Source organism: Schistocerca piceifrons, chromosome 7 (genome assembly GCF_021461385.2).
Source record: "Schistocerca piceifrons isolate TAMUIC-IGC-003096 chromosome 7, iqSchPice1.1, whole genome shotgun sequence".
In the NCBI taxonomy this organism is placed as follows: domain Eukaryota; kingdom Metazoa; phylum Arthropoda; class Insecta; order Orthoptera; family Acrididae; genus Schistocerca; species Schistocerca piceifrons.
The window spans coordinates 591,602,134-591,627,619 of record NC_060144.1 but is presented as its reverse complement, the minus strand read 5'-3'; the positions used below and the strand labels follow the sequence as shown (position 1 = coordinate 591,627,619).

Sequence of the window (25,486 nt, the reverse complement as noted above, 5' to 3'; positions counted from 1 at the left end):
ATAAGTGTAGACCAGATGTGGCTTGAATTCAGAGAAAGACTACCGGCAGCAATTGAGAGATTTGCACCAAATAAATTAACAAACGACGGAGCTGATCCTCGTGGGTACACAATACGGATTAGAACTCTGTTTCAGAATCAACGAAATAAACATGCCAAATTTAAACATACGCAAAATCCCCAAGACTGGCGATCATTTCCAGAAGCTCGAAATTTAGCGCGGACTTCAATGCGAGAAGCTTGTAACAATTTCCACAACGAATCTTTGTCTCTAAACCTGGCAGAAAATCCAAAGAGATACTGGTCGTATGTGAAGTATGTTAGCGGCAAGAAACAATCAATGGCTTCTCTGCGCGATAACAATGGAGATACTATCGAAGACAGTGCTGCCAAAGCAAAGTTACTAAACACAGCCTTCCGAAATGCCTTCATAAGTCGAGAACAGCTGCCAACATGAGTAACAGGGTAGTGTTATAGGCCCTTTGCTGTTCCTTATCCATATAAAAAGATTTGGGAGACAATCTGAACAGCCGTCTTAGGTTGTTTGCAGATGACGCTGTCGTTTATCGACTAATAAACTCATCAGAAGATCAAAACAAATTGCAAAACGTTTTAGAAAAGATATCTGAATGGTGCGAAAATTGGCAATTGACCCTAAATAAAGGTAAGTGTGAGGTCATCCCCATGAGTGCTAAAAGGAATTCGTTATACTTCGGTTACACGATAAATCATTCTAATCTAAAAGCCGTAAATCCAACTAAATACGTAGGTGTTACAATTACGAACAACTTAAATTGGAAGAAACACATAAAAAATGTTGTGGCGAAGGCTAACTAAACCTGTGTTTTATTGGCAGGACACTTTGAAAATGTAACAGATCTACTAAGGGGACTGCCTACACTACGTTTGTCCGTCCTCCTTTAGAATACTGCTGCGCGGTGTGGGATTCTTACCAGATAGGACTGACAGTGTACATCGAAAAAGTTCAAAGAAGCGTTTTGTATTATCGTGAAATATGGGAGAGAGTGTTACAGCAATGATACAGGAATCGGCTGGACATCATTAAAAGAAAGTCGTTTTTCGCTGCGACGGAATCTTCTCACGAAATTCCAATCGCCAACTTTCTCCTCCGAAGCGAAAATATTTTCTTGACACTGACCTGCATAGGGAGAAGCGATCACCACCATAATATAAAGGAAATCGGAGCTCGTACGGAAAGATATAGGTGTTCGTTCTTTCCGCGCGCTATGCGAGATTGGAATAATAGAGAATTATGAGGGTGGTTCGATGAACCCTCTGTCACGCACTTAAATGTGATTTGCAGAGTATCCATGTAGATCTAGATGTAGATGTTAATGTTATTATATGTTAAATTAAGTTTGTTTAATCCAGTTCCGCAAACTTGCCATAAGCAAGACAAGTTAACCAATGTGTGACGAATGTCCAATTTAGGGCGTGTAATGCGACACGTGCGGTTCAAACCCTAAACGAGTTTGAGCCAAGACATTTCAACGAAGAGGAACCGCATGTGAGCCGGAACATCTTTTGGATGTTAGCCCCCATCTTTCAACAAAATGCAACACCGCCACATTGATCACCGGTTGTTAGCATGTTCCTAGACACGAAATTTCCCAGACGATGGATCGGACATGCAGGATTCATTGCCGAAACCCCTCTTGACCTGATATTACTCCGCCGGATTTCTTTTTGTAGAGATTCGTGAAGGACCGCATGTATGCGACATAGGTGGACGATATGCCTATGTTAAGTCTTCGTATCGCTGATGTGACTGCAGCAGTTGTAACCTCCGCCTCACTTATCGACCTTAATGACAGTGAAAAATTAAACCGCGTGTACCTAATGGGAATTTGGGAAAAGCAAACGTCATCGAAGTTAATCTGTCGGTAAAGAGGGAGGAAAGGTTTACATCTAAATGAAAGGAAAAATGCAAATGAAACTGGTGGAAATTAATTCTTAAAAGGGGTAAAGTTAATAAAGAAAGTAAATGTGCGGCCATTACGTTAACAATTAACTAGCGGTAATTAGATATTTGAGATTTGTGGAAAATTACGGTCGCCAGTCCTATGGACAATTACTGTAGTAACTGAAAAAGAAAGGTTATTAAACGTATAACTAGCGCTAGAAGCGTGGCAACTGAAGGTTGACACGTGTAGTGTGAAAACTGAAAGTTTGTCAGAAGTAATAAATTTTGCTACACTCTGACTTAATTTAGCAAAAGAAATAATAAAACCGGAAAACTGAAAGTTAGTTTAGTGACTGAAATTAATAGTGAGCTTTGTTTCTGAAGCACATCGAAATTTAGTAAAATACGGTTAGTCTTGGGCTACCTCAACAATCATCTCAAAAGCTACTTGAATCTACGCAATTTAGAAATAAGAGATTTAACTTTGAACTTGAATTAAATGATTCTGAACAATTAACAATAGTAAAATTTAGTACGTACCAAGCTGAGCTGCAGTCACAGGTAAGCTAAAATACGGTAGCAAAGCTCGCACTTTTAATTTGTGCTTGTGTAATCTAAATATTGTAGCCAGCTATGAAAACCTTAACTGAACTTTGAACTTAAAGCAGTGAAATCGAATGATATTACTTTAATGCTGGCGTTTGAATTTCAACGACACTCGGGTTCATTCCGGAAAAGGAAGGGACCCTACTTGGTAATGCAATTGGGACAATGAGCAACAAAGGTTCATGCTACGTTGCTGTAATTTAGTGATTTGAACAGTTTGAAAAGCTGAGGTCTGCCATACAGTCCTAAAACTTTACGTCTTCCTTGTTGGTTGATTGAAGGTTAGAAGTCGTCGATCGAGGAGGTGGCGACAGTTACTCATTGTCGGCCGTCGCTGTTGCACAAGCTGGATGTTGGCGCGCCTTCTTCTCGACACGGTCTCCAGCCGAAACGGGCTCTTGATGTATGCCAGCTAACACTTCCTCTCCGCGACACCATGTCCGAAACTATCATAGCAAGTCGAGCGCAATTACATGCTGCCAAACCCCGAAAGCGCGGCAACTCGCGGGAGCGTCACACAACACACCTGCTGCTCCACTGCACTACCCCAGCCAGACTCCCTCTGCCCGCGCTCCATGCGGCAGAGTTAACACTACCAAAGATCCTAAACACTTTGGTTCTCCACACGACCTATCGATGTAATCGTTCGATAGCATAGTTTGCCCTAGGCAAGACCCAGCGTAAAAATACAAATAATATTTACAAAGCAAACCAATTATACATCGACATAAATGCATGTATATATATATATATACAAATAATAAAACAATTACAATATACAAAGACACAGAAATGTTATATCTTCATGTAACAAAATAAGGAAAAAAATTTGCAGTGCAATAGATGGAAATAGGAGGATATGCATTTCCGGCGTTACACGTGCCCCACATTGTCTGAGGATGTTCTTGTAACCTAAACAGACTCAGAAAGTGTCCCGAAAGGGAAAAAAAACAGCGGAAATGCATATGCTCAAAACATCAAGAAAATTTAGCATTAGGCTAATTAATCATAAACCAATTTTTAGACCATAATAATTGAGTGGAGACACTCCTAATCTTATTCCACTCTGTCATCTTACACAAAAGAAAACAGGTTGACAACATATTAAAATTCATAGAAAACATAGAAAATGGTTTAGCTATTCAAAAAATCAAAATTCCTAACAGTATCAAGAAATGGAATACTATTTACAAAATTAATCAGAGTACATGGTCATAAAAACAGGTACATCAAAATATGCAAATTAATAATTAATTACATAGAATACGCATTTTATATAACCTTTTCATAATTAATACTCTCGTCATGAGAGTCAACTTAACGCTAAACAAGAAAATAACATACAGCAGATCGACAAAAACATAAATATTGACAGCAGAATTCTTTCACATCAGCTGTCCGGGAAGAAAAACAACTCCGCCTTCCGTACCCGCAAGTACAAAGAATGCCGACAGCGGCACAAGAGCCGACAGCGGCTCCGCCTCGCCAGTATTGTTGCGCCCGCCTGTGCGGCACGCTTGATCTCACTCGCACATGTAACGGCACTTCCAGAACGTCCGTTTCACTGAATTCTTTCGGAAAACCTCACTCCCGAGTAATCTCAAGGAGTCCATTAACACTATCAGAGTGGATAACTCAACACTGTCCATCATCATACACATGTACTAGCCTGAAACTTAAAACAGCGTCTAAGTACATCGGCAATGACTAGTAAATCACATATTTATGAAATCTTGCAGCTAGTTACAAATCATCTTTACACTGCTTAATCGACTGTGACTCAGCTGAAAACTTAAATTAGCAGCCTGGATTTTTTAATTGATTATTAATCAATTCCTCTTAAATAATTTAGTCAAAATTAATTACTTATTAATTACAACTTCTTTAATATCCTCTTGGTCAGGCAAAAGCCTTTTTTTTGTTTTGGTTTTAGTGCGCAAAACTTCTATGGTCATTAGCGCTAGCAAACCTTAAATCCTACACTCTATATTTACATACCGTACAAATTACCCATTCTGTGGTAGTAATCAATCCTTGGTTGGTACAATTTCATGTCTACAATGTTCCGTATACCTAATAGTTTTCCAGAGCTTGGATACTCTAAGCAATAAGCATTTGTCTGAGGTATACCAACGACTTTATATTGTCCATTATAAACAAACTTAAATTTAGAGATTTCACTGTCTATCTCGCTCGATTTCTCATGAGCTTTTACAAGTACTAAGTCTCCGATTGCAAACTTAGCAAAACGCGCTTTAGCGTCATGACGACGTATGCGAGCATCGGCTTTTAGCTTAATTACTTCTCGCAAACAATCTTTTTTCACCCCAATACTCAGTTTGTCTGGAAACAGACTCTTATTCCTCATTATTACTTCATACAGGCCTCGTCTTGTTCGTGTGTTACGTTTGACACACCGTCTACAATCGTTTCCAATTCACTTTCTACACTATTGTCAATGCCGAGATTCCTCACGCTACAGTAGTTCAAATTCATACCTACGTCAATGGCATCCGACCAGTTAACAATGTGTATAGGCTGGTATTGCCTATGCACACCATCTCCTGCCTCGTCAAAACTAACTACTATTGTTTTATCTTGTGACGTACATGTCAAAGTTTTGCTCTCGCAATTAATCACTGCACTGTACTTTAACAGCCAGTCTAACCCGATAATTACTTCCGTAGTTAAGTCTGGCACGACGACAAACTCTTGTTCAAATCGTGCCCCACATACCTCGAAGTTGACAAAAATCTGTTTTGTGACCGGTTTACTGGCCTTCCCAGTAGCACCGATAATTTTCACTCCTGTTACTGGCATAACTACTATACCAGGTCTGTCTTTCAGTAACTCAAATATTTTCCCAGATACAGCACTCAATTATGCACCGGTGTCAATCAACACGTTTAGTTGTAGGCCGTGCATATTAACAGACACTACTATCTGTCTACACCTGTCCTCGACTGTCTTTTTATTTTCCCATAATAAATCCTCGTCTATATCCACGTCATTCCAGAAACAACCATCCGGCTTTGATCCTAAATCTGGTTTATCTGGCGGCTTTTTCAGCCTCTGTTCACATACAGTTTTAATTTCAACAGGTTTGTCCTGAGGCTTAGTCTGTAGCTTCGCCTCCAATACCGAAACCTTTCCCTGTAACTCGTCAACTAGTGAGTGTTGCTTTGCTATCAATTCACTAATTGTCAGCTTCGTTGATTCCTCATTGGTCAGATTGATCTCATCTGGCAATCTACCTGGAGGAATGTGCCCTGTAGTATCTGCAATTACTTTCTCTGGATCTGCGCAACCCACACTGCTAACGTCTGACCGTATAACGTCAGCTATAACCTCATACACGCTGTAATCTACGTGCTTTTCTACCAATCGTGTCCGGCTATCTGTAAAATTCTCGTAATCTTTCTCCTCAATACTTTCGCAATGTTTTAACTGGAGTTTTGCGTCGGATGGGTCGGCCACTTCTAACACTATAACTTTCGGTAAAGTCTGCCGGTCAGGGCCAGAACTTTCAGTTACTACTTCAACATCCAACTCCTGCGGGACGAAACACGACGAATCTTGCTCGTGCTCCCCATTAACATCAACTATTTCTGGTAAAGTCTGCCGGTTAGGGCCAGAACTTTCTATCACTTCACAAACACTATCTTACTGCGGGACGAGACACGGCAAATCCTGCCCGCGTTCCCCATAAACACTTCTCCCGTACAGGTCCCTATAATGTCTTAGTTCGTCGTATAAGCGACCGAATTGCCTTAACCAGACCTCATCCCTCTCCGCATCCCCTCGCTCGATGACGGACGTTTTATCCGACATCTGATCTTCTCTCAACAATTGCGAATCATTCTTGAACTCAATCTCCAGTTCCGCTGTGGGTGTTAAATCTGCCACTTTATAATCGATTTCCGGAACACTACTTATATTGTTCTCACTGACAGTGAATGTACTTTCTACTGCCGTGTCTACAGCTGATCTACTACTCGTGGGCGCACTCCTTTCTCCTAACACTGGCACACACTCCCGCCGTTGATTATTCCACAAGGAATTTTCATAACGACGACACCTGGGTTTTCTGATGTTGTTGGGCCGCCAAAATTTCTCCACGCCCGGTCGGCCCCTCACCGGCGCGGCTAATGTTTTCCCTGTCTCGTCCCAGCAGATACGCTCCCCGGATGCTGCTGAGGCGACTGGTCGCACCCTCTGGCGTTATTACTATTCTGCGAAGCCCGTATCACGCTAGTATGATACTGGTTTCCGTCATTCCTGTTATTATTTGCATTGTACCGATTGTCATTACGGCCCGAACCATTATTGTTATTGCTGCCAGCGTTGCAGTATGCATTATTCCCATAGTTATCGTTGTTGTGGTTGGTGTGGTACCCGTTGTCGTTACCACGGCCTGTACCACTGTCGGGATTATTGAGCCAATTGTCCTAGTCCTCAACTCTTTCCAGGAAATCATTGATTGTCCTGTAATTGCTTCCTACGTATCGTTTTGTATCATCTGGAAGCTTCTTGTAGGGTTCCCAGACTATTTCGGATTCCGTGCGGCGATCACGCAAATATTCCAACTTGCGGATCCAGCCCTCACAAAACTCCTTCATCGAGCCACGCGAATTCGCATCGAAAGGCCTCGATACGACAAATTCGCGCCAGACACTTTGTTGTTTTCGCGCTGACCAGTATTCAGCCAGAAATTAATTTTTAAACTCGTCAAAAGTCAGGTTCGTGATGTTGAGGTTTAAGCCCCAACGCTTGGCATCACCAGCCAACACGTCAATAACCGCATTAATTTTTCTCTCATTAGTCCATGATCTGGGTAAAACTCTTTCACAATTCACAATAAAAGGATGACAGCCAAAACCAGTTGCAGGATAAAATTTTTTTATTAAAATTCTTGACCAAGGTTTCTGTACATATAAATATACCTTCATCAGAAGTAAAACTTCTAAAATTACATCATGCAATGGAGAATAATAAAACAATTATGCCAAAGGCGTCGTCAATAATTAAGACCTCATCTCCATTTGTACAACATGTGTAATGGGCACAGGGTCAAAGCGAACAGCTTAACACCATTACTTCGCCTATGAACTACTGAGACACGAGTACCGAAACCTTGGTCAAGAATTTTAATAAAAAATTTTATCCTGCAACTGGTTTTGGCTGTCATCCTTTTATTGTGAAGAATTTTAACAGTTGCTGCTGCAGCCATGTTTAAAATCTTTCACAATTTTTAATGAAATCCGTCGCGTGTATACCGCCCTTTTTCAAGGGGTCGAACCGTTCCTCTTTCGTCAACAATTCCGAACTATGTGCACATATTGGCACATAGCTCTGTTTTTCGTCAAGTTTCTTTTCTAATTCCGACACTCTCGTAATTGAAACTTCCTGGCAGATTAAAACTGTGTGCCCGACCGAGACTCGAACTCGGGACCTTTGCCTTTCGCGGGCAAGTGCTCTACCAACTGAGCTACCGGAGCACGACTCACGCCCGCTACTCACAGCTTTACTTCTGCCAGTACCTCTCGTAATTACTTGGCAAGTGGTTGTCGCAAGCGTTTCCACTACCCTCTTTTTCTCTTCGCAGGTATTAGCCTGCTTCCTCACTTTGGTATCTACTTCGGATACTAAAGCCTTTAAAGTTTTTTCACTAATTGAATTTGTTCCGTCACCTTATTCTCGATGATCGGAGCAACCGCGTCTCCTACACTCTTCTCGATTCTGCTAATTTCGGAATCAAAACGAGTATTTATGCTTGCAATTTCCTCCTGAACTCGTATCATTTCCTGTTTAAGATTACCGATTTCGGTATTAATCATAACAATATCTTCTTTGATTTTATCAACTTTTGTGTAAACAACTCCAACATTATAGTTAACAACATTAATAGCTTTGTTCTGATTGTCTAGCTTCCGTTCAATTTTTTCATATTGAGCTTTTTGCTTGGCAGACTGAGCTTCTTGCTTGGCAAACTGAGCTTCTTGCTTGTCAGACTGAGCTTCTTGCTTGGCAGCCTGAGCTTTAATTTCTGCCGATTGACTCTTGATTTCGTTAATCAAAACATTCAATAAATCACTTAAGTTCCCGGAAAATACCGGTTTTATTTCCGTAGCTTGTTCCTCTATATATGTTCCCCCATATTCGTCATCAAGGGGTACAGATTTGATTTTCGCTTCCGATTCCGAAACATTTTCTGAAGTTTGGATGTTCATTTCTGCTCTTTGTTGCGTTTCGGCGGTCGCGTCTTTCATGCTATCCGCCTGCCCCTGAACAATGGGTACCGCGGTGCGCGTTTCCCACTGTTCGACCGTTTGTTCCATATCCAAGTCTACCAAATTTTGGTAATTGTTGCTTTCATTCCTTTTAATAATTTTCAATATAAATGCCAAATCTCAAATCTAATTAAGATTACTCCCACTACTTATTCTCGCTGACGTAACGAGCTGTGAGTAACCAGTACTTTGTTACGAGATTTGCACAATGTAAAATTCGAGTCCAGAACAACCTCAAATTTGAAGATTGTCCTGTCGCCAGGTCGCCACGTGTAACCTCCTCCTCACTTATCGACCTTAATGACAGTGAAAAATTAAACCGCGTGTACCTAATGGAAATTTGGGAAAAGCAATCGTCACCAAAGTTAATCTGTCGGTAAAGAGGGAGGAAAGGGTTACATCTAAATTAAAGGAAAAATGCAAATGAAACTGGTGGAAATTAATTTCGAAAAGGGGTGAAGTTAATAAAGAAAGTACACGTGCGGTCGTTACGTTAACAATTAATCGGCGTTAATTAGATATTTGAGATTTGGGGAAAATTACGGTCGCCAGTCCTATGGACAACTACTATAATAACTGAAAATGAAAGATTAATGCACATATAATTAGCACTAAAAGCGTGGCAACTGAAGGTTGACACGTGTTGTGTGAAAACTGAATGTTTGTCAGAAGTAATAAATTTTGCTACACTCTGACTTAATTTAGCAAAAGAATTAATAAAACCGGAAAATTGAAAGTTAATTTAGTGACTGAAATTAATAGTGATCTTTGTTTCTGAAGCACTACGAAATTCATTAAAATAACGTTAGTCTTGGGCTACCTCAACAATCATTTCAAAAGCTACTTGAATCTACGCAATTTAGAAATAAGAGATTTAACTTTGAATTTGAATTAAATGATTCTGAACAATTAACAATAGTAAAATTTAGTACGTACCAAGCTGAGCTGCAGTCACAGGTAAGCTAAAACACAGTAACAAAACTCGACTCTTAATTTGTGCTTGTGTAATCTAAATATTGTAGCCAGCTATGAATACCTTAACTGAACTTTGAACTTAAAGCAGTGAAATCGAATGATATTACTTTAATGCTGGCGTTTGAATTTCAACGACACTCGGGTTCATTCCGGAAAAGGAAGGGACCCTACTTGGTAATGCAATTGGGACAATGAGCAACAAAGGTTCATGCTACGTTGCTGTAATTTAGTGATTTGAACAGTTTGAAAAGCTGAGGTCTGCCATACAGTCCTAAAACTTTACGTCTTCCTTGTTGGTTGATTGAAGGTTAGAAGTCGTCGATCGAGGAGGTGGCGACAGTCACTCATTGTCGGCCGTCGCTGTTGCACAAGCTGGATGTTGGCGCGCCTTCTTCTCGACACGATCACCAGGCGAAACGGTCTCTTGATGTGCGCCAGCTAACACTTCCCCTCCGCGACACCATGTCCGAAACTATCATAGCAAGTCGAGCGCAATTACATGCTGCCAAACCCCGAAAGCGCGGCAACTCGCGGGAGCGTCACACAACACACCTGCTCCACTGCACTACCCCAGCCAGACTCCCTCTGCCCGCGCTCCATGCGGCAGAGTTAACACTACCAAAGAACCTAAACACTTTGGTACTCCACACGACCTATCGATGTATTCGTTCGATAGCATAGTTTTCCCTAGGCCAGACTCAGCGTATAGATACAAATAATATTCACGAAACAAACCAATTATACATCGACATAAATGCATATATATATATATATATATATATATATATATATATACAAATAGTAAAACAATTACAATATACAAAGACACAGAAATGTTATATCTTCAGGTAACAAAAGAAGGAAAAAAATTTGCAGTGCAATAGATGGAAATAGGAGGATATGCATTTCCGGCGTTACACAGTGACAGAGGACATGTTCCGTGGAACTTCACAAGAAACTGAATACGAACTCGAAATTCTTGGTGCTACAAGTACTTTACATGGAGGGGTGTGCTGATGATTATTAAATACACTATTGGCCGTTAAAATTGCTACACCAAGAAGAAATGCAGATGATAAACGGGTAATAATTGGACAAATATATTATACTAGAACTGACATGTGATTACAATTTCACGCAATTTGGATGCATAGATCCTGAGAAATCAGTACCCAGAACAACCACCTCTGCCTGTAATAACGACCTTCATACGCCTGGGCATTGAGTCAAACAGAGCTTGGCTGGCGTGTACAGGTATAGTTGCCCATGCAGCTTCAACAAGATACCACAGTTCATCAAGAGTAGTGACTGGCGTATTGTGACGAGCCAGTTCCTCGGCCACCATTGACCAGACATATTCAATTGGTGTGAGATCTGGAGAATGTACTGGCTAGGGCAGCAGTCGAACATTTTCTGTATCCAGAAAGTCCCGTACAGGACAGGACCTGCAACATGCGGTCGTGCATTATCCTGCTGAAACGTAGGGGTTCGCAGGGATCGAATGGAGGGTAGAGCCACAGGTAGTAACACATCTGAAATGTAACGTCCACTGTTCAAAGCGCCGTCAATGCGAACAAGAGGTGACCGAAAAGTGTAACCAATGGCACCCTATGCGATCACGCCAGGTAATACGCCAGTATGGCGATGACGAATACACGCTTCCAGTGTGCGTTCACCGCGATGTCGCCAAACACGGATGAGACCATCATGGTGCTGTAAACAGAACCTGGATTCATCCGAAAAAATGACGTTTTGGCATTCGTGCACCCAGGTTCGTCGTTGAATAAACCATCGCTGGCGCTCCTGTCTGTGATGCAGCGTCAAGGTTAACCGCAGCCATGGTCTCCGAGCTGACCGTCCGTGTTGCTGCGAACGTCGTCGAACTGTTCGTGCAAACGTCCCCATCGGTTGACTCAGGGTTCGAGACGTGGCTACACCATCCGTTACAGCCATGCGGATAAGATGCCTGTCATCTCGACTGCTAGTGTTACGAGGTCGTTGGGATCCAGCACGGCGTTGCGTATTACCCTCCTGAACCCACCAATTCCACGTTCTGCTAACAGTCTTCGGATCTCGACCAACGCAAGCAGCAATGTCGCGATACGATTAACCGCAATCGCGATAGGCTACAATCCGACCTTGATCAACGTCGGAAACGTGATGGTACGCATTTCTCCTCCTTACACGAGGCACCACAACAACGTTTCACCAGGCAACGCCGGTCAACTGCTGTTTGTGTATGAGAAATCTGTTGGAAACTTTCCTCATGTCATCTCGTTGTAGGTGTCGCCACCGGCGCCAACCTTGTGTGAATGCTCTGAATAGCTAATCATTTGCATATCACAGCATCTTCTTTCTGTCGGTTAAATTTCGCGTCTGTACCACGTCATCTTCGTGGCGTAGCAATTTTAATGGCCTGTAGTGTAAATTCTTTGAGTTGCTCTAATAAGGCCCAGTATTAGTGTTTTTGCTCATAAGTCTCCTTCTTGGAGGGTCAACATCAGACGTCAGTATGCTTATTAACATATTCATGTAACGAAAAATCAAACGATCACACAACTTGTGTTTAGAAAAAAGTATTTTTAATGCCTTTCATGAAGCCTTTTCGGTGGAAATTTTGCAACTGATTTTAAAGGAACGTTCCGATGAGCTAGAGACTTGAATCTTTCAACATAGCTCTGAACTGGATGACAACGTAATATTAGCACGCTTTCGTGTCTGCTACTTCGTGTACCGCTGCTGTTTCCTCCTTTGCCTCATCCAGTCGCAAACGTTACGCTGTAATAATGTTTGTTAAGTCTCTGTGTGAGCTCCATTCTTTCTAATTTTTAGCTTTGAGGGTTTTTCGTGCGATACAATTAGGAGAAAGCGAGGTATTGGGTAGTCTGATGAACAGAAACTGAAATAAACCATAAATGTATGACACGTCTCTGTTGTAACCTCGTCAGAATAGACAGAATGATTTCACACACAGAAGATGAAAAACAGCAAAATAATTCTTTAAATGAAAATTATTGTTAATGTGACACATGTTTAAAGTGGACTAAAAAGTAAAAATTAATTTCTCATAGACCATTACAGAGTCCCAACCCTATTCACAGAGTAGAGAAAATCTGTGCTTATGAATTTTTAATAGTTAAAATAATAATTGTAAAATTTGGAGCAGGAAACATGGTGAGCATGCAACAGATCATAGTAAGGAGTATAGAGACTAGTTGTCGCTTAGAATAATCAAATAACAGCTGTTGTCACTTGCACTACAATAAAACTGTTAGGTGAACTACTTAATTAACAATTATCTATTGCATGCACATAACATTTTTCGTTTAACATTTTACAATTATTGTCGTAGCTACTAAAAGTTTACAAGCTCAAAATTTCAGGACTAACTATATGGGGTTGGGATTCTGTGTCGAGCTAGGAGAAATTAATTGTAGCATTTAGTTCGTTTTAAAAACGTGTTACATTAAATTTGTTACATAAATGGTTATTAAAAGTTTATATTATCGTCACTTACTAAGAGAGAGAAGCGTTTTCACGATAAATAACTTCCTTATAATTTTCAACTGTAAAAGAAAATATTTTACTAAACATGCCATGTAAGATAATCGATTGAATTATTAATTTTTAAAACTTGCGTCATCATAAAAATATGCAACGTTTCAGCCCAACTTTTTAAGGGCAAAATCAGATTTTCGAGATGACACTTGAGTAATTTAATGTATGACGCTGTACAGCTGTGAATTTTCCTGTCTCCACGATACGTGGTTGATCCACTTTTAAGCGTGTTAATGCATTCTGTGTCATTTTTTTTCTGTTTACAGAAGACTCTAAAATGTTTGTTGGCGTTTTCTATTTGTTGCGTATTCAAAGCGGAGACTTTGCGTAAGCAGATGTATTTCGCGTGCTCTGTACGAAATTCTAGTCTCAGAATCATTTTATCTCCATACCGGCAACCGCTCCATAGGAATAGATACACATCGCGTCGTCACGAATTCCGTTGTCTTTTATTGGCATACGAAAAGAAAAAAAATGTTGATGACAGCGTTGCGTCAGTTCTCTTTTAGCCACGTTTGGTTTCACATATTTGTTGCGTAACGAAGTTTTTATTACGTGGTAGTGACATGTAAACTGAACTGTGCACTGTGTGAAGCGTGTAGGATATATAAAATGTATTTGCGTAATGCATTTAATTGACTGCGTTTTCCTTAAAATTGTTTTGCACTATGTTTACTAGAACCCTCATTCAAAAAGCACTGATAGCCGAAAATTAAAACTGAAATGCAAATTCGACCGAAAACGACGACAGCACATTGGAAGGAGAGCAGCTAGAAGTCTGTCAGTGGGAACGAGGCCAATTAACTGTCCGGAAAGTGATCACAGTGAGAACTAATCTTTAAAAAAATTGGATTTATTGAAAATCATTCATCTGTATACAGAGCTTAACGCAAGTAGCTGCGCGACAGTATTATAACATCTCTCGTTTTCTTTCCAACACGCTAGACAACAACGTAAATATTACGAAAGACTTAAATTGGAATTTTTACTGTATAAAGATAATATTATGCCAATACTCTCTCTAAAAAGAATTTCAGGTTAACCTGCCACAAGACTCTTCGGGAATAAGGTGTAATACTGATCATAAGGTAGCCAACCAAATTCATTCTGAGCATCGACTGCAAAATTATAACGACGCACAGCTACGCTAGTGCTACGTAGGCAGGTCTAAGCACTTGACACTGCAAATGCTTGATAAGCAACACATTGAAATTGGTTCAAATGGCTCTGAGCACTATGCGACTTAACATCTGTGGTCATCAGTCCCCTAGAACTTAGAACTACTTAAACCTAACTAACCTAAGGACATCACACACATCTATGCCCGAGGCAGGATTCGAACCTGCGACCGTAGCGGTCGCTCTGTTCCAGACTGTAGGGCCTAGAACCGCACGGCCACTTCAGCCGGCGAACACATTGAATTCTGACGTTTTATTTCTGCATTTTATCAGTATAACGATATTAGAACATTGAAGCACAAATAATGGTTATCGGACTGTAAAACATTTTTTTATTTATTCTTCTATCATAGTATTTAAATTAGACTGTCTTTAACATTAATTTAAATTTTTGCCAAATACATTATTCCTTATACGTTATTACTTGATGAAAATGCGCTGCATTTATGTTAAATAAAGTCAGTTTTAAATTCTACGAAGATATTTAATCTTACTGAACGCTCCAAAAACATTCTTTGAATCAGATGAACAAGGAATTTGCTGCCTAAGGACATTAACTTTCACAGTGATACGTACAATCTTCTGCATGAAGGTTGTTTGTACAATGATATATACCTGATATGGTGTTTATTACGATTTTCTTTCTGTTAACTTTAAAATTAGGGATATGATGGTTCTAGGATCCAAGGTTCGACAGCTCAACAACTTCAATATGTTAGTAGTGTGATGATTTCTGGTTGAGTAATAGTGTACTGGGTGATGGTGTGGTGAGATATAAGATATGAAAAAATGTAAACAGTCTGCGAGGGCAGGAGCTACTGTATCTTGCGGCTATGAACCAAATGACGAGAACCGTTGAAGTGAGCTAATTTGAGGGCATATGATGGATTCCTTGACATTTTCAAGCGTATACTTTTCGTATGACGGTGACAGCAACTAATGGCATGGCCATAACCTAAGCGTGTCAGCAAGTAAGAACGAGAAGAATGCGGCAGTCCATCAAACACCCGTCCAAACAATCGTGAGGCCCGTGTTTGTTTCTGCTCGGACCTTCTCTGGGATGGAAAACAACAGGAGGTGCATCGGCCTTCGCTGTCTTTGCACGTGGCAACGGTGGGCAACCAACTTCATCTGTTGCAGTAGCGATAAAAGGAATTTTTTTCTGTAGCTGTTTGATTGCCAGAGGATAGCAGTTAACTTAGCTTGGCAATATTTGTCAGAGCCTCTCAAAGACATAGACATCAGTCTCTCTGTTGGTTTGGTCATCCACCCAAAGGTTTGTTTCATGCTGTCTTTCTTGTTGCTTTCACGGACTCGTACCTCCATCGATAAAAACGGACCTCTTATAGGCAGTGGCGGCTGTTCTATAACAGCAAAACAGCATGTAGTTTCTTTTAATCCTGTTAAATGTAATGTAGATGCGGTAATTTGAAATACATGGTGCTAAATCTACTGCGGTAAGCTACATTGCTACTCCTCTGGACTCCGAGAAGCTATTGATCAGGGTTGCGAGCACACCTTCACCTGTGCACGTTTCAAGGAGCTTTTGCCCATGCGTAACTGGCGTGACGTGATTGCCTTATGGGCTGAATACATATGGATTCGATCAACAACGTGCACGGTTTATGGCTCTGCACATCTAGCCTTTACCACTCAACTAAAATCTGTGTTAATACCACCTGGTGGCAACACACTGCAACAAACTTTTATCCCCGTTCGCTTCGCATAAATCGCGCTAGATGGTATCATACTCCTCAGATATGCCAATTCACTCACAATATGGTAAAATTCATTTGGACAGCAATACGTGTTATAGTTGTTGTTGTGGTCTTCAGTCCAGAGACTGGTTTGATGCAGCTCTCCATGCTACTCTATCCTGTGCAAGCTTCTTCATCTCCCAGTACCTACTGCAACCTACATTCTTCTGAATCTTTTAGTGTACTCTTCCCTTGGTCTCCCTCTACGACTTTTACCCTCCACGCTGCCGTCCGATACAAAATGGGTGATCCCTTGATGCCTCAGAATATGCCCTACCACCCGATCCCTTCTTCTAGTCAAGTTGTGCCACATATTTCGCTTCTGTCCAATTCTATTCAATACCTCCTCATCAGTTATGTTATCTACCCATCTAATCTTCAGCATTCTTCTGTAGCACTACATTTTGAAAGCTTCTATTCTCTTCTTATCCAAACTATTTATCGTCCATGTTTCACTTCCATACATGGCTACACTCCATACAAATACTTTCAGAAACGACTTCCTGACATTTAAATCTAAACTCGATGTTAACAAATTTCTCTTCTTCAGAAACGCTTTCCTTGCCATTGCCAGTCTACATTTTATATCCTCTCTGCTTCGACCATCATCAGTAATTTTGCTCCCCAAATAGCAAAACTCCTTTACTACCTTAAGTGTGTCATTTCCTAATCTAATTTCCTCAGCATCACCCGACGTAATTCGACTACATTCCATTATCCTTGTTTTGCTTTTGTTTATGTTCATCTTATATCTTCCTTTCAAGACACTGTCCATTCCGTTCAACTGCTCTTCCAAGTCCTTTGCTGTCTCTGACAGACTTACAATGTCATCCGCGAACCTCAAAGTTTTTATTTCTTCTCCATTGATTTTAATACCTACTTCGAACTTTTCTCTTGTTTCCTTTACTGCTTGCTCAATATACAGATTGAATAGCATCGGGGAGAGACTACAACCCTGTCTCACTCCCTTCCCAACCACTGCTTCCCTTTCATGTCCCTCGACTCTTATAACTGCCATCTGCTTTCTATACAATTTGTAAATAGCCTTTCCATCTCTTTATTGTACCCTTGCCACCTTCAAAATTCGAAAGAATTCCAGTCAACACTGTCAAATCTTTCTCTAAGTCTACAAATGCTAGAAACGTAGGTTCGCCTTTCCTTAATCTTTCTTCCAAGATAGGTCGTAGGGTCAGTATTGCCTCACGTGTTCCAACATTTCTACGGAATCCAAACTGATCTTCCCCGAGGTCGGCTTCTACAAGTTTTTCCATTCGTCTGTTAAGAATACGCAGCTCTGACTTACTAAACTGATAGTTCGGTAATTTTCACATCTGTCTACACCTGCTTCCTTTGGGATTGGAATTATTATATTCTTCTTGAAGTCTGAGGGAATTTCGCCTGTCTCATACATCTTTCTCACCAGATGGTAGAGTTTTGTCAGGACTGGCTCTCCCAAGGCCGTCAGTAGTTCTAATGGAATTTTGTGTACTCCCGGGGCCTTGTTTCGACTCAGGTCTTTCAGTGCTCTGTCAAACTCTTCACGCAGTATCATATCTCCCATTTCATCTTCATCTACATCCTCTTCCATTTCCATAATATTGTCCTCAAGTATATCGCCCTTGTATAGACCCTCTATATACTCCTTCCACCTTTCTGCTTTCCCTTTTTTGCTTAGAACTGGGTTTCCATCTGAGCTCTTGATATTCATACAAGTGGTTCTCTTTTCTCCAAAGGTTTCATTAATTTTCCTGTAGGCCGTATCTATCTTGCTCCTAGTGAGATAAGCCTCTACATCCTTACATTTGTCCTCTAGCCATCGCTGCTTAGCCATTTTGCACTTCCTGTCGATCTCATTTTTAAGATGTTTGTATTCCTTTTTGCCTGCTTCGTTTACTGCATTTTTATATTTTCTCCATTCATCAATTAAATTCAGTATCTCTTCTGTTACCCAAGGATTTCTACTAGGCATCGTCTTTTTACCTACTTGATCCTCTGTTGCCTTCACTATTTCATCCCTCACAGCTACCCATTCTTCTTCTACTGTATTTCATTCCTTCATTCCTGTCAATTGTTCCCTTATGCTCTCCCTGAAACTCTCTACAACCTCTGGTTCTTTCAGTTTATCCAGTCCCATCTCCTTAAATTCCCACCTTTTTGCAGTTTCTCCAGTTTTAATCTACAGTTCATAACCAATAGATTGTGGTCAGAGTCCACATCTGCCGCTGGAAATGACTTACAATTTAAAACCTGGTTCCTAAATCTCTGTCTTACCATTAAATAATCTATCTAAAACCTTTTAGTATCTCCAGGCTTCCTCCATGTATACAACCTTCTTTCATGATTCTTGAACCAAGTGTTAGCTATGATTAAGTTGTGCTCTGTGCAAAATTCTACCAGGCAGCTTCCTCTTTCATTTCTTAGCCCTAATCCATATTCACCTACTACGTTACCTTCTCTTCCTTTTCCTACTGTTGAATTCCAGTCACCCATGACTATTAAATTTTCGTCTCCCATGGACAACTATCAGCTGTATAATGGAATCACGACACTGAAAATTTGTGCAGGACTGGGTCTCGAACCCGGATCGCCTTACCATTTGGCTACACTTCCTTTTTCTTTGTAAATCTTAAACATGGCTACAATTCAGCAGCTGTTTCAATTTGAAGGAGGTATAAAAAAAGCAGCCAACTAGTTACAAACAAAATGTTTATTTAGTCCTTGACCTTAGTTTCCATATATGTAAAAATATTTTCTTCAGGAGTGGGCCCTAAAAATGTGTATAAACGGTTACAAACTATTTTAACATACATAACAAGATATTAGTAATAAAAAAATATTTGTGAGGTTAGCGTACTCACTTGTTAGATCACGTGGTAGTAAATTACATAAGCTGAAGCCGAGCGGCTCTTGTCATTTATAAAATTGATATGAAAACCAGAAACATCTCAAATCATGGATTAAGGTAGCAGACAGATTACATTCAACATTCGTCAGAATAAATGCACAAATGTATTCGTCCACTGGTGAAGCCTCTTGTCTACATAACAATGTAACGGGAGTCAAAAGAATAAGATATTTGTAAAACAGGTATTCACCATGCCAGAGACAAAGGCCAGCTGTTAAAAAGATACAGGCGCAAGCGATAAGAAAAACTTGGGATGCAGAGAGCGCTAAATATACGCATGCAAGAGATGCGCCTTGCTGGGTTTCATTTTTCGTGGCCTTCTCAGCACAAGTTTCTTTAGTTGGTATTCCAAAACAAAACTATTTGGAACACAAGTAATTTTTTATAATGGTATTGTTATCTTCTGCACGCTAAATTTACGTGCAGTATCACTCTGCTGTATAAATGTTTTACAGATAATGTTATATTTAATCTATGTCTCTAACATTATTCCATTTATTTCTGGCCTTTTATAAGAGACTGTCATTTTGCTTTAATGCAAAATTACGTTAATTAACATCAGGAAAATGCAGTGCTAACGCGCATGTATATGGCGCCCTCTGCATTCCAATATTTCCTTATCGCTTAAGCTTCCGTAGCGTTACGCGGACGTTTCTCTTTTTTATGACATTTTTTTAGCTCATATTTGCTCCTCTTTCCGGATGTATTCGTAACCGTGGTCCTTTGTAAATAAAACTCAAGCTTCTGCACGCTGAATTTACGCACGGTATTACCCTGTTAGCAAATGTATTAGAGATGTTATACGTAATATATACCCGTCAAGTTACTGCATTATTATTAGCCTTGTAGAAGAAACTTTAGTTCTTACTTTAATGTAAAATACTGTTACTAAACACAAACAAAGCGTAATTCTTACGCGCACGTATTAAGCGTCCTTTGCATCCCGAGTTTTCCTTTACTCTTGAGCCTGTACGTTTGAACAATTGGCAGTTGCCTCTGGCATGGTGAATATTTATGTTACACAAATATTTTATTCTCTGGACTCCTGTTATAATTTTATAGTGACAGGAGGCTTTACCAGTGGGCGAATACATTTGTGCATTTATTCTGACGTACGCTGAGTGTAATCTGGCTGCTATCTCAAGCCACGGCATGTGATGTTTCTGGTTTTATATAAATTTTATATATGACAAGAGTCGCTCGGTTTCAGCTAATGTAATTTACCAATATATGATGTGACAAATGAGTATGCTTACCTCACAAATATTTTTCTGTTATTAATATTAATTACCTCAAAGACATTTTTCTGTTATTAATATTTTCTTTTGTGTGAAAAAATAGTTTGTAACCGTTTATATACATCTTTAGGGCCCACCCCTTCTGAAGTAGATATTTTTACAAGTAAGGGCTAAATAAACCTCTGGTTCGCAACTGGTTGGCTGATTTTTTCAACCTCTTCTTTTGTTGATTTCTTCCTTCTTTTTTTCCGTTGTAGCCCTTCCTTCCTCTCACGAATAATGACTTCACCGGCCCCACTTCTTTGACATTAAGAAAACTTAAGTTACAGTGCCTACTAAACTTTTTAAATTTTTTTGTTTGTTTTGTTAATCTTTCTTTTCCCTTGGGAATCTGTTGACATGAAACTAAAGTCTTACGTAATAAAAATTATACTTCCTCGCAATGAAACTAAATTCAACCTTCGAAATAAGTAATTGAATTAAACTTCTTATTTATGAGCATGAATTTCAGTGGAAAACACATGTGTTTTGTGTTTGGACCACAGGAACTTACAAACATGAACATTTTTTTTTCTTCTTGGCCCAATTAAAAGGCAGTTAAGGTACTAGAGTATTTAATTATTTACATCTCTAAAGCTGTATTTGCAAGTAGTATATGTGAGATCCGCGTTACATTTGGCGACGGTTTCTTTGTCATCAAATTTCTGTTTGTTGGTTGTTTCTCTGTTTGTCTTATTGTTTTTATATAAGACAGATAAATGGTAAAAACTGTTCTCTTGTCAATTGATTGTTGAGAATCTCTGTTTTTCATGAATGATGTGTTGTTTAAAATCATTTATTGACTCTCCTCCCTTGTTAAAGATGTAGTGGATGAAGCAGTGTATAAACCCTGCGAGTGATCCAGTCTTGGGCGCTCGAAACGCTTTAACGTCGATATACATTATTTTCTTGCTGTTGATTTCATTAACACTCGTTGATACACGTGGCCTTTTGTCAGTGCTCACTGCACTATACAAAATTTGTCGAGGAAGTCTGTTGTTTCTCATTCGCTGGACATGCCCAATCCATCTGAGTTGGTGACCAACGATGGTGGCTTCTGTACTATATATACATTTTTGCCTCCTCAAGAAGCATAGTGTTTGATACGAATCATCTCATTTGATGTTCGTAATGTATCTAAGATTCTGTTCGTCGAAGTCTTCCAGTTGCTTAAAATCACAGCGTTATAATGTCCACGGTTCGCAACCATATAGCGGCTTAGAAACAACTGCTCGACACATGATCAGTTTGGTGCGTGGTGTTAGATCTTTATTCAGGAAGACCCGATGTAGGAGATGTCCAAAAGCAACGTTTATGGCATACATCCTGTCCTGGACATTCTCTTCCGACGAGTACGCCTAAGTAGTTGATAAAACACTTCCTAGATATTCCAAAGGTGTGGTGCAATGCGGATATGGTCCAAATGGCTCTGAGCACTGTGGGACTTAACTGCTGTGATCATCAGTCCCCTAGAACTTAGAACTACTTAAGCCTAACTAACCTAAGGACATCACACACATCCATGCCCGAGGCAGGATTCGAACCTGCGACGGTAGCGGTCGCGCGGTTCCAGACTGTAGCGCCTAGAACCGCTCGGCCACTCCGACCGTCGCAGTGCAGATGTTGAGACCCTGAAAGACAGTTACAGTGGCTGTCGTTGCTAGTACCTTTGTTTTTTGGACGCTGATGGTCAAGCCAAACCGTTTATCTGCAGTACTGAAAGAATTTACAGACAGTTGCTGCTCTGGGGATGAGTGAGCTGGAAAAGCATTGTCATCAGCGTACTGCCGTTCAGTTTTACCTGAGTGAGACTTGCGAATCTTTCAGAGTGCAGTGTGGACTGATTAAATAGCCCTCCGTCAAATCTGTATTTGAGTTCTACTCCTGCATTGTTTACAGGCGATGCTCCCGTAAGCACGGATGTGCGTATGTGCGCTGGACACCAAACACTGACTCTGAATAGTGAGAATAACTGTAATCACCTTCGCTATCAGTATCTACGTGACCTAAACTTATTTTTTTATCTATCTCATCTCGAAAGAGATTTCTTGTTGCATTTATCGTTGCTCTGTTTTGTACAACAACGGAAACAATCTTCTTTAGACTTTGAATAAAATGTATCTTCGCACAAATGTACAGATTTTAAGTTGCGGAGAACGTTCCTATATGCTACCCCAAAATATTCACAATAGATCAAGCCAGTGTTGCCAACTCTAAAAAAATCCGCGCGGGTCCGTCGGAATACATAATGGACACGAATGGTTGCAGGTGATCAGACAGGATGCTTACGTACGTGCAACCTGTCAGAGTCGTATCTAGACGTATCAGGGGTCCCGTATCACTCCAACTGCACACGCCTCACACCATTACAGGTCTCCACAAGCTTCAACAGTCCCCTGTTGACGTGCAGGTTCCATGTATTCATTAGGTTGTCTCCATACCCGTACACGTCCATCTGCTCGATACAATTTGAAACGAGACTCGTCCGACCGGACAACATGTTCCCAGTAATCAGCAGTCCAATGTCAGTGTTGATGGGCCCAGGCGTGGCGTAGAGCTTTGTGTTGTGCCGTCATCGAGGGTACGCGAGTAGGCCTTCGGTTCCAAAAGCCCATTTCGTTGATGTTTCGTTGAATGGTCCGCACTCTGATACTTTTTGCTGGCCCAGCATTGAAATCTACAGAAATTTGCGGAAGGGTTTGCATTTCTGTCACGTTCAACGATTCTGCATTTCTGTCACGTTCAACGTTTCTCTTCAGTCGTCGTTGGTGCCGTTCTTGCAGGATCTTTTCCGGGCTCAGCGATGCCTGAGATCTGATATTATACCAGATTCCTAATATTCACATTGCAGTCGTGAAGTGGTCGTGCGGGAAAATGTCCACTTCACCGCTACCTCGGAGATACTTTGCCCAATCGCTCGTGCGCCGGCTATAACACCGCGTTCAAATTCACTTAAATCTCGATAACATGACATTGTAGCAGCAGTAACCGCTCCAACAACTGCGTCATATACTTGTTGTCTTATGTAGGCGTTGCCGACCGCAGCGCCGTAATGTGCCTGTTAAAATATCTCTGTATTTGAATACAGTTTCTTTGGCGGTTCAGTGTGTATTTCCCGTTTATTTTAAATTTATAATCTCCAAGTATTCGTGAGCATACTGAAATCGAATGCAGTTGCTGCTAAATACAGCAGTACATTTTCCGTAGCAGAACTTCTCCTCACAGAGACACTCATAATATTGATCGAATTGCTTGGGATATCGGTCGTGTGTGGGCTGTCGAGGCCATTGCAGCCAATATCGCAGCGGTCCGTCGCTCGCTCTTGTGCGCGGCCTTTACCGTCGCGAAGCTTTCAGACAGCTGGGGCGGAGTATAAAGGGCACACGTGAAGAGCGGCTGGGCTGGTGCTGTCGCGCTATGGAAGCGACCGGTACCTCATTAGCAGGCTGCGTGTGGCAGCTCGCACTGCAGTGGGTGAGCGCGGCTTCTGCGGCGTGCGGCGGATCTGCATTCATCCACGTCCACACCGTACTCCAGAAGCCACGTAATGGTGTAAGGCGGAGGGTACTTTCTGTACCACTAACTGAGCCCTCCAACCTTGTCCCACTCGCGAGTAGCGCATGGGAAGAATGATTGTCGGTAAGCCTTTGTATTGGCTCTAACTTAACGAAGTTTGCCCTCGTGGTCATTACGCGAGACGTACGGAGGGGGAATTACTATGTTGTCCGACTCTCCCCGGAAAGTACTCTCTCGAAATTTCAGTAGTAAATCTCCCCGTGGTGCCTATTTTGTAACGTCTGTCAGTGGAGTTTGTTGATCATCTCCGTAACGCTCTCGCTACGGGTAAAACATTACCGTTACGAAACGCTCCGCTCTGCGTTGGATCTTTTGTGTCTCTTCTACCAATCCTACGTGGTAGTGATCCCAGATAGCTGAACAATTCTCAAGAATGGTCGAACGAGTGCCTTATAAGCCACTTCCCTCATGGATGAGTTACATCGCCTTACGATTCTTCCTAAGAATCTGAGTCTGGCATCTGCTTTTCTCACTGTTTTATGTGGTCATTCTACTTAAGGTCGCTATGGATAGTTATTCCCAGATATTTTATGGTAGATGCTGTTTCCAGCGGTTTGGCGCCATCAATAGTGTAACTGTACAGCTGTGGATTTCTTTCCTACGTATGCACAATACTCCAAGATGCTACTCAGGGCGGGTGTAAAATGTGTGAGTGCAACGGAAAATAATAAACGCTAAAATGAAGATTTCGCCCTGTCAGACTACCCCCTGAAGCAGATCTTAGGATCTCTTGATTCTATAAATTACAATCTGAACATAAATGAATGATGAAGGCAACTAATCTTACTGAATGGTAAACGTTGTTCCTGCTTATGTATTCATTGTAGATTAAAAAAACATTTATATTACAAAGTTTACATTTCCTAAGTAAAATCACTAATCAATTGGCCAACTCTGTGCCTTATTATGACTGCGCGGTCTAATATCAATAACGCGAAATGACTGACATCATCCACGTACCAAACACTTGAAGACATTACTTTCAGAGATGATCTACGGTGGTGTGGAACTTCAGTGGAAATAAAATAACGTGATCACAGCTGTTTACCTTTTTATAGCCCTAATAAGCCAAATCAATTTGCGATATCACCGTATGTACTGCGTCCGGTGCGTCGAAGTGATGGTTCTCGCACTCGTCTGCGACGATGGAAGAACTCCAGCCACAAATAAACTCTTTCAAACACTAGGACGGCAGAAGGCGGTCCTCTGACTAATATACTATAATACTGTCTTTGTGTTCTACAGACTAGAAACGCGAACTACCAACCACAAGGACGGAGTTCAGATAACGTCTCAACGTAAGTATAGGCAGAGGAAGTGCTCTCGATTACTGAACGCTGCGTACGCAACGACGACTTCCAACCCGGAGGTGAAGTCCAGACTCGTATACGTTAGCAACAGTACAGTGCCTAGATGTTCTAACTATAAGCTCTCCTGAGAG

The 25,486-nt window shown here is 40.9% G+C and overlaps 1 non-coding gene across 1 annotated transcript; it reads right to left on the bottom strand.

The window, feature by feature from the left end:
- Positions 1-7,953: 7,953 nt before the first annotated feature.
- Trnas-cga lies at positions 7,954-8,028 on the bottom strand. Its single transcript has one exon. It is a non-coding gene; the product is annotated as a tRNA-Ser (tRNA).
- Positions 8,029-25,486: the final 17,458 nt, after the last annotated feature.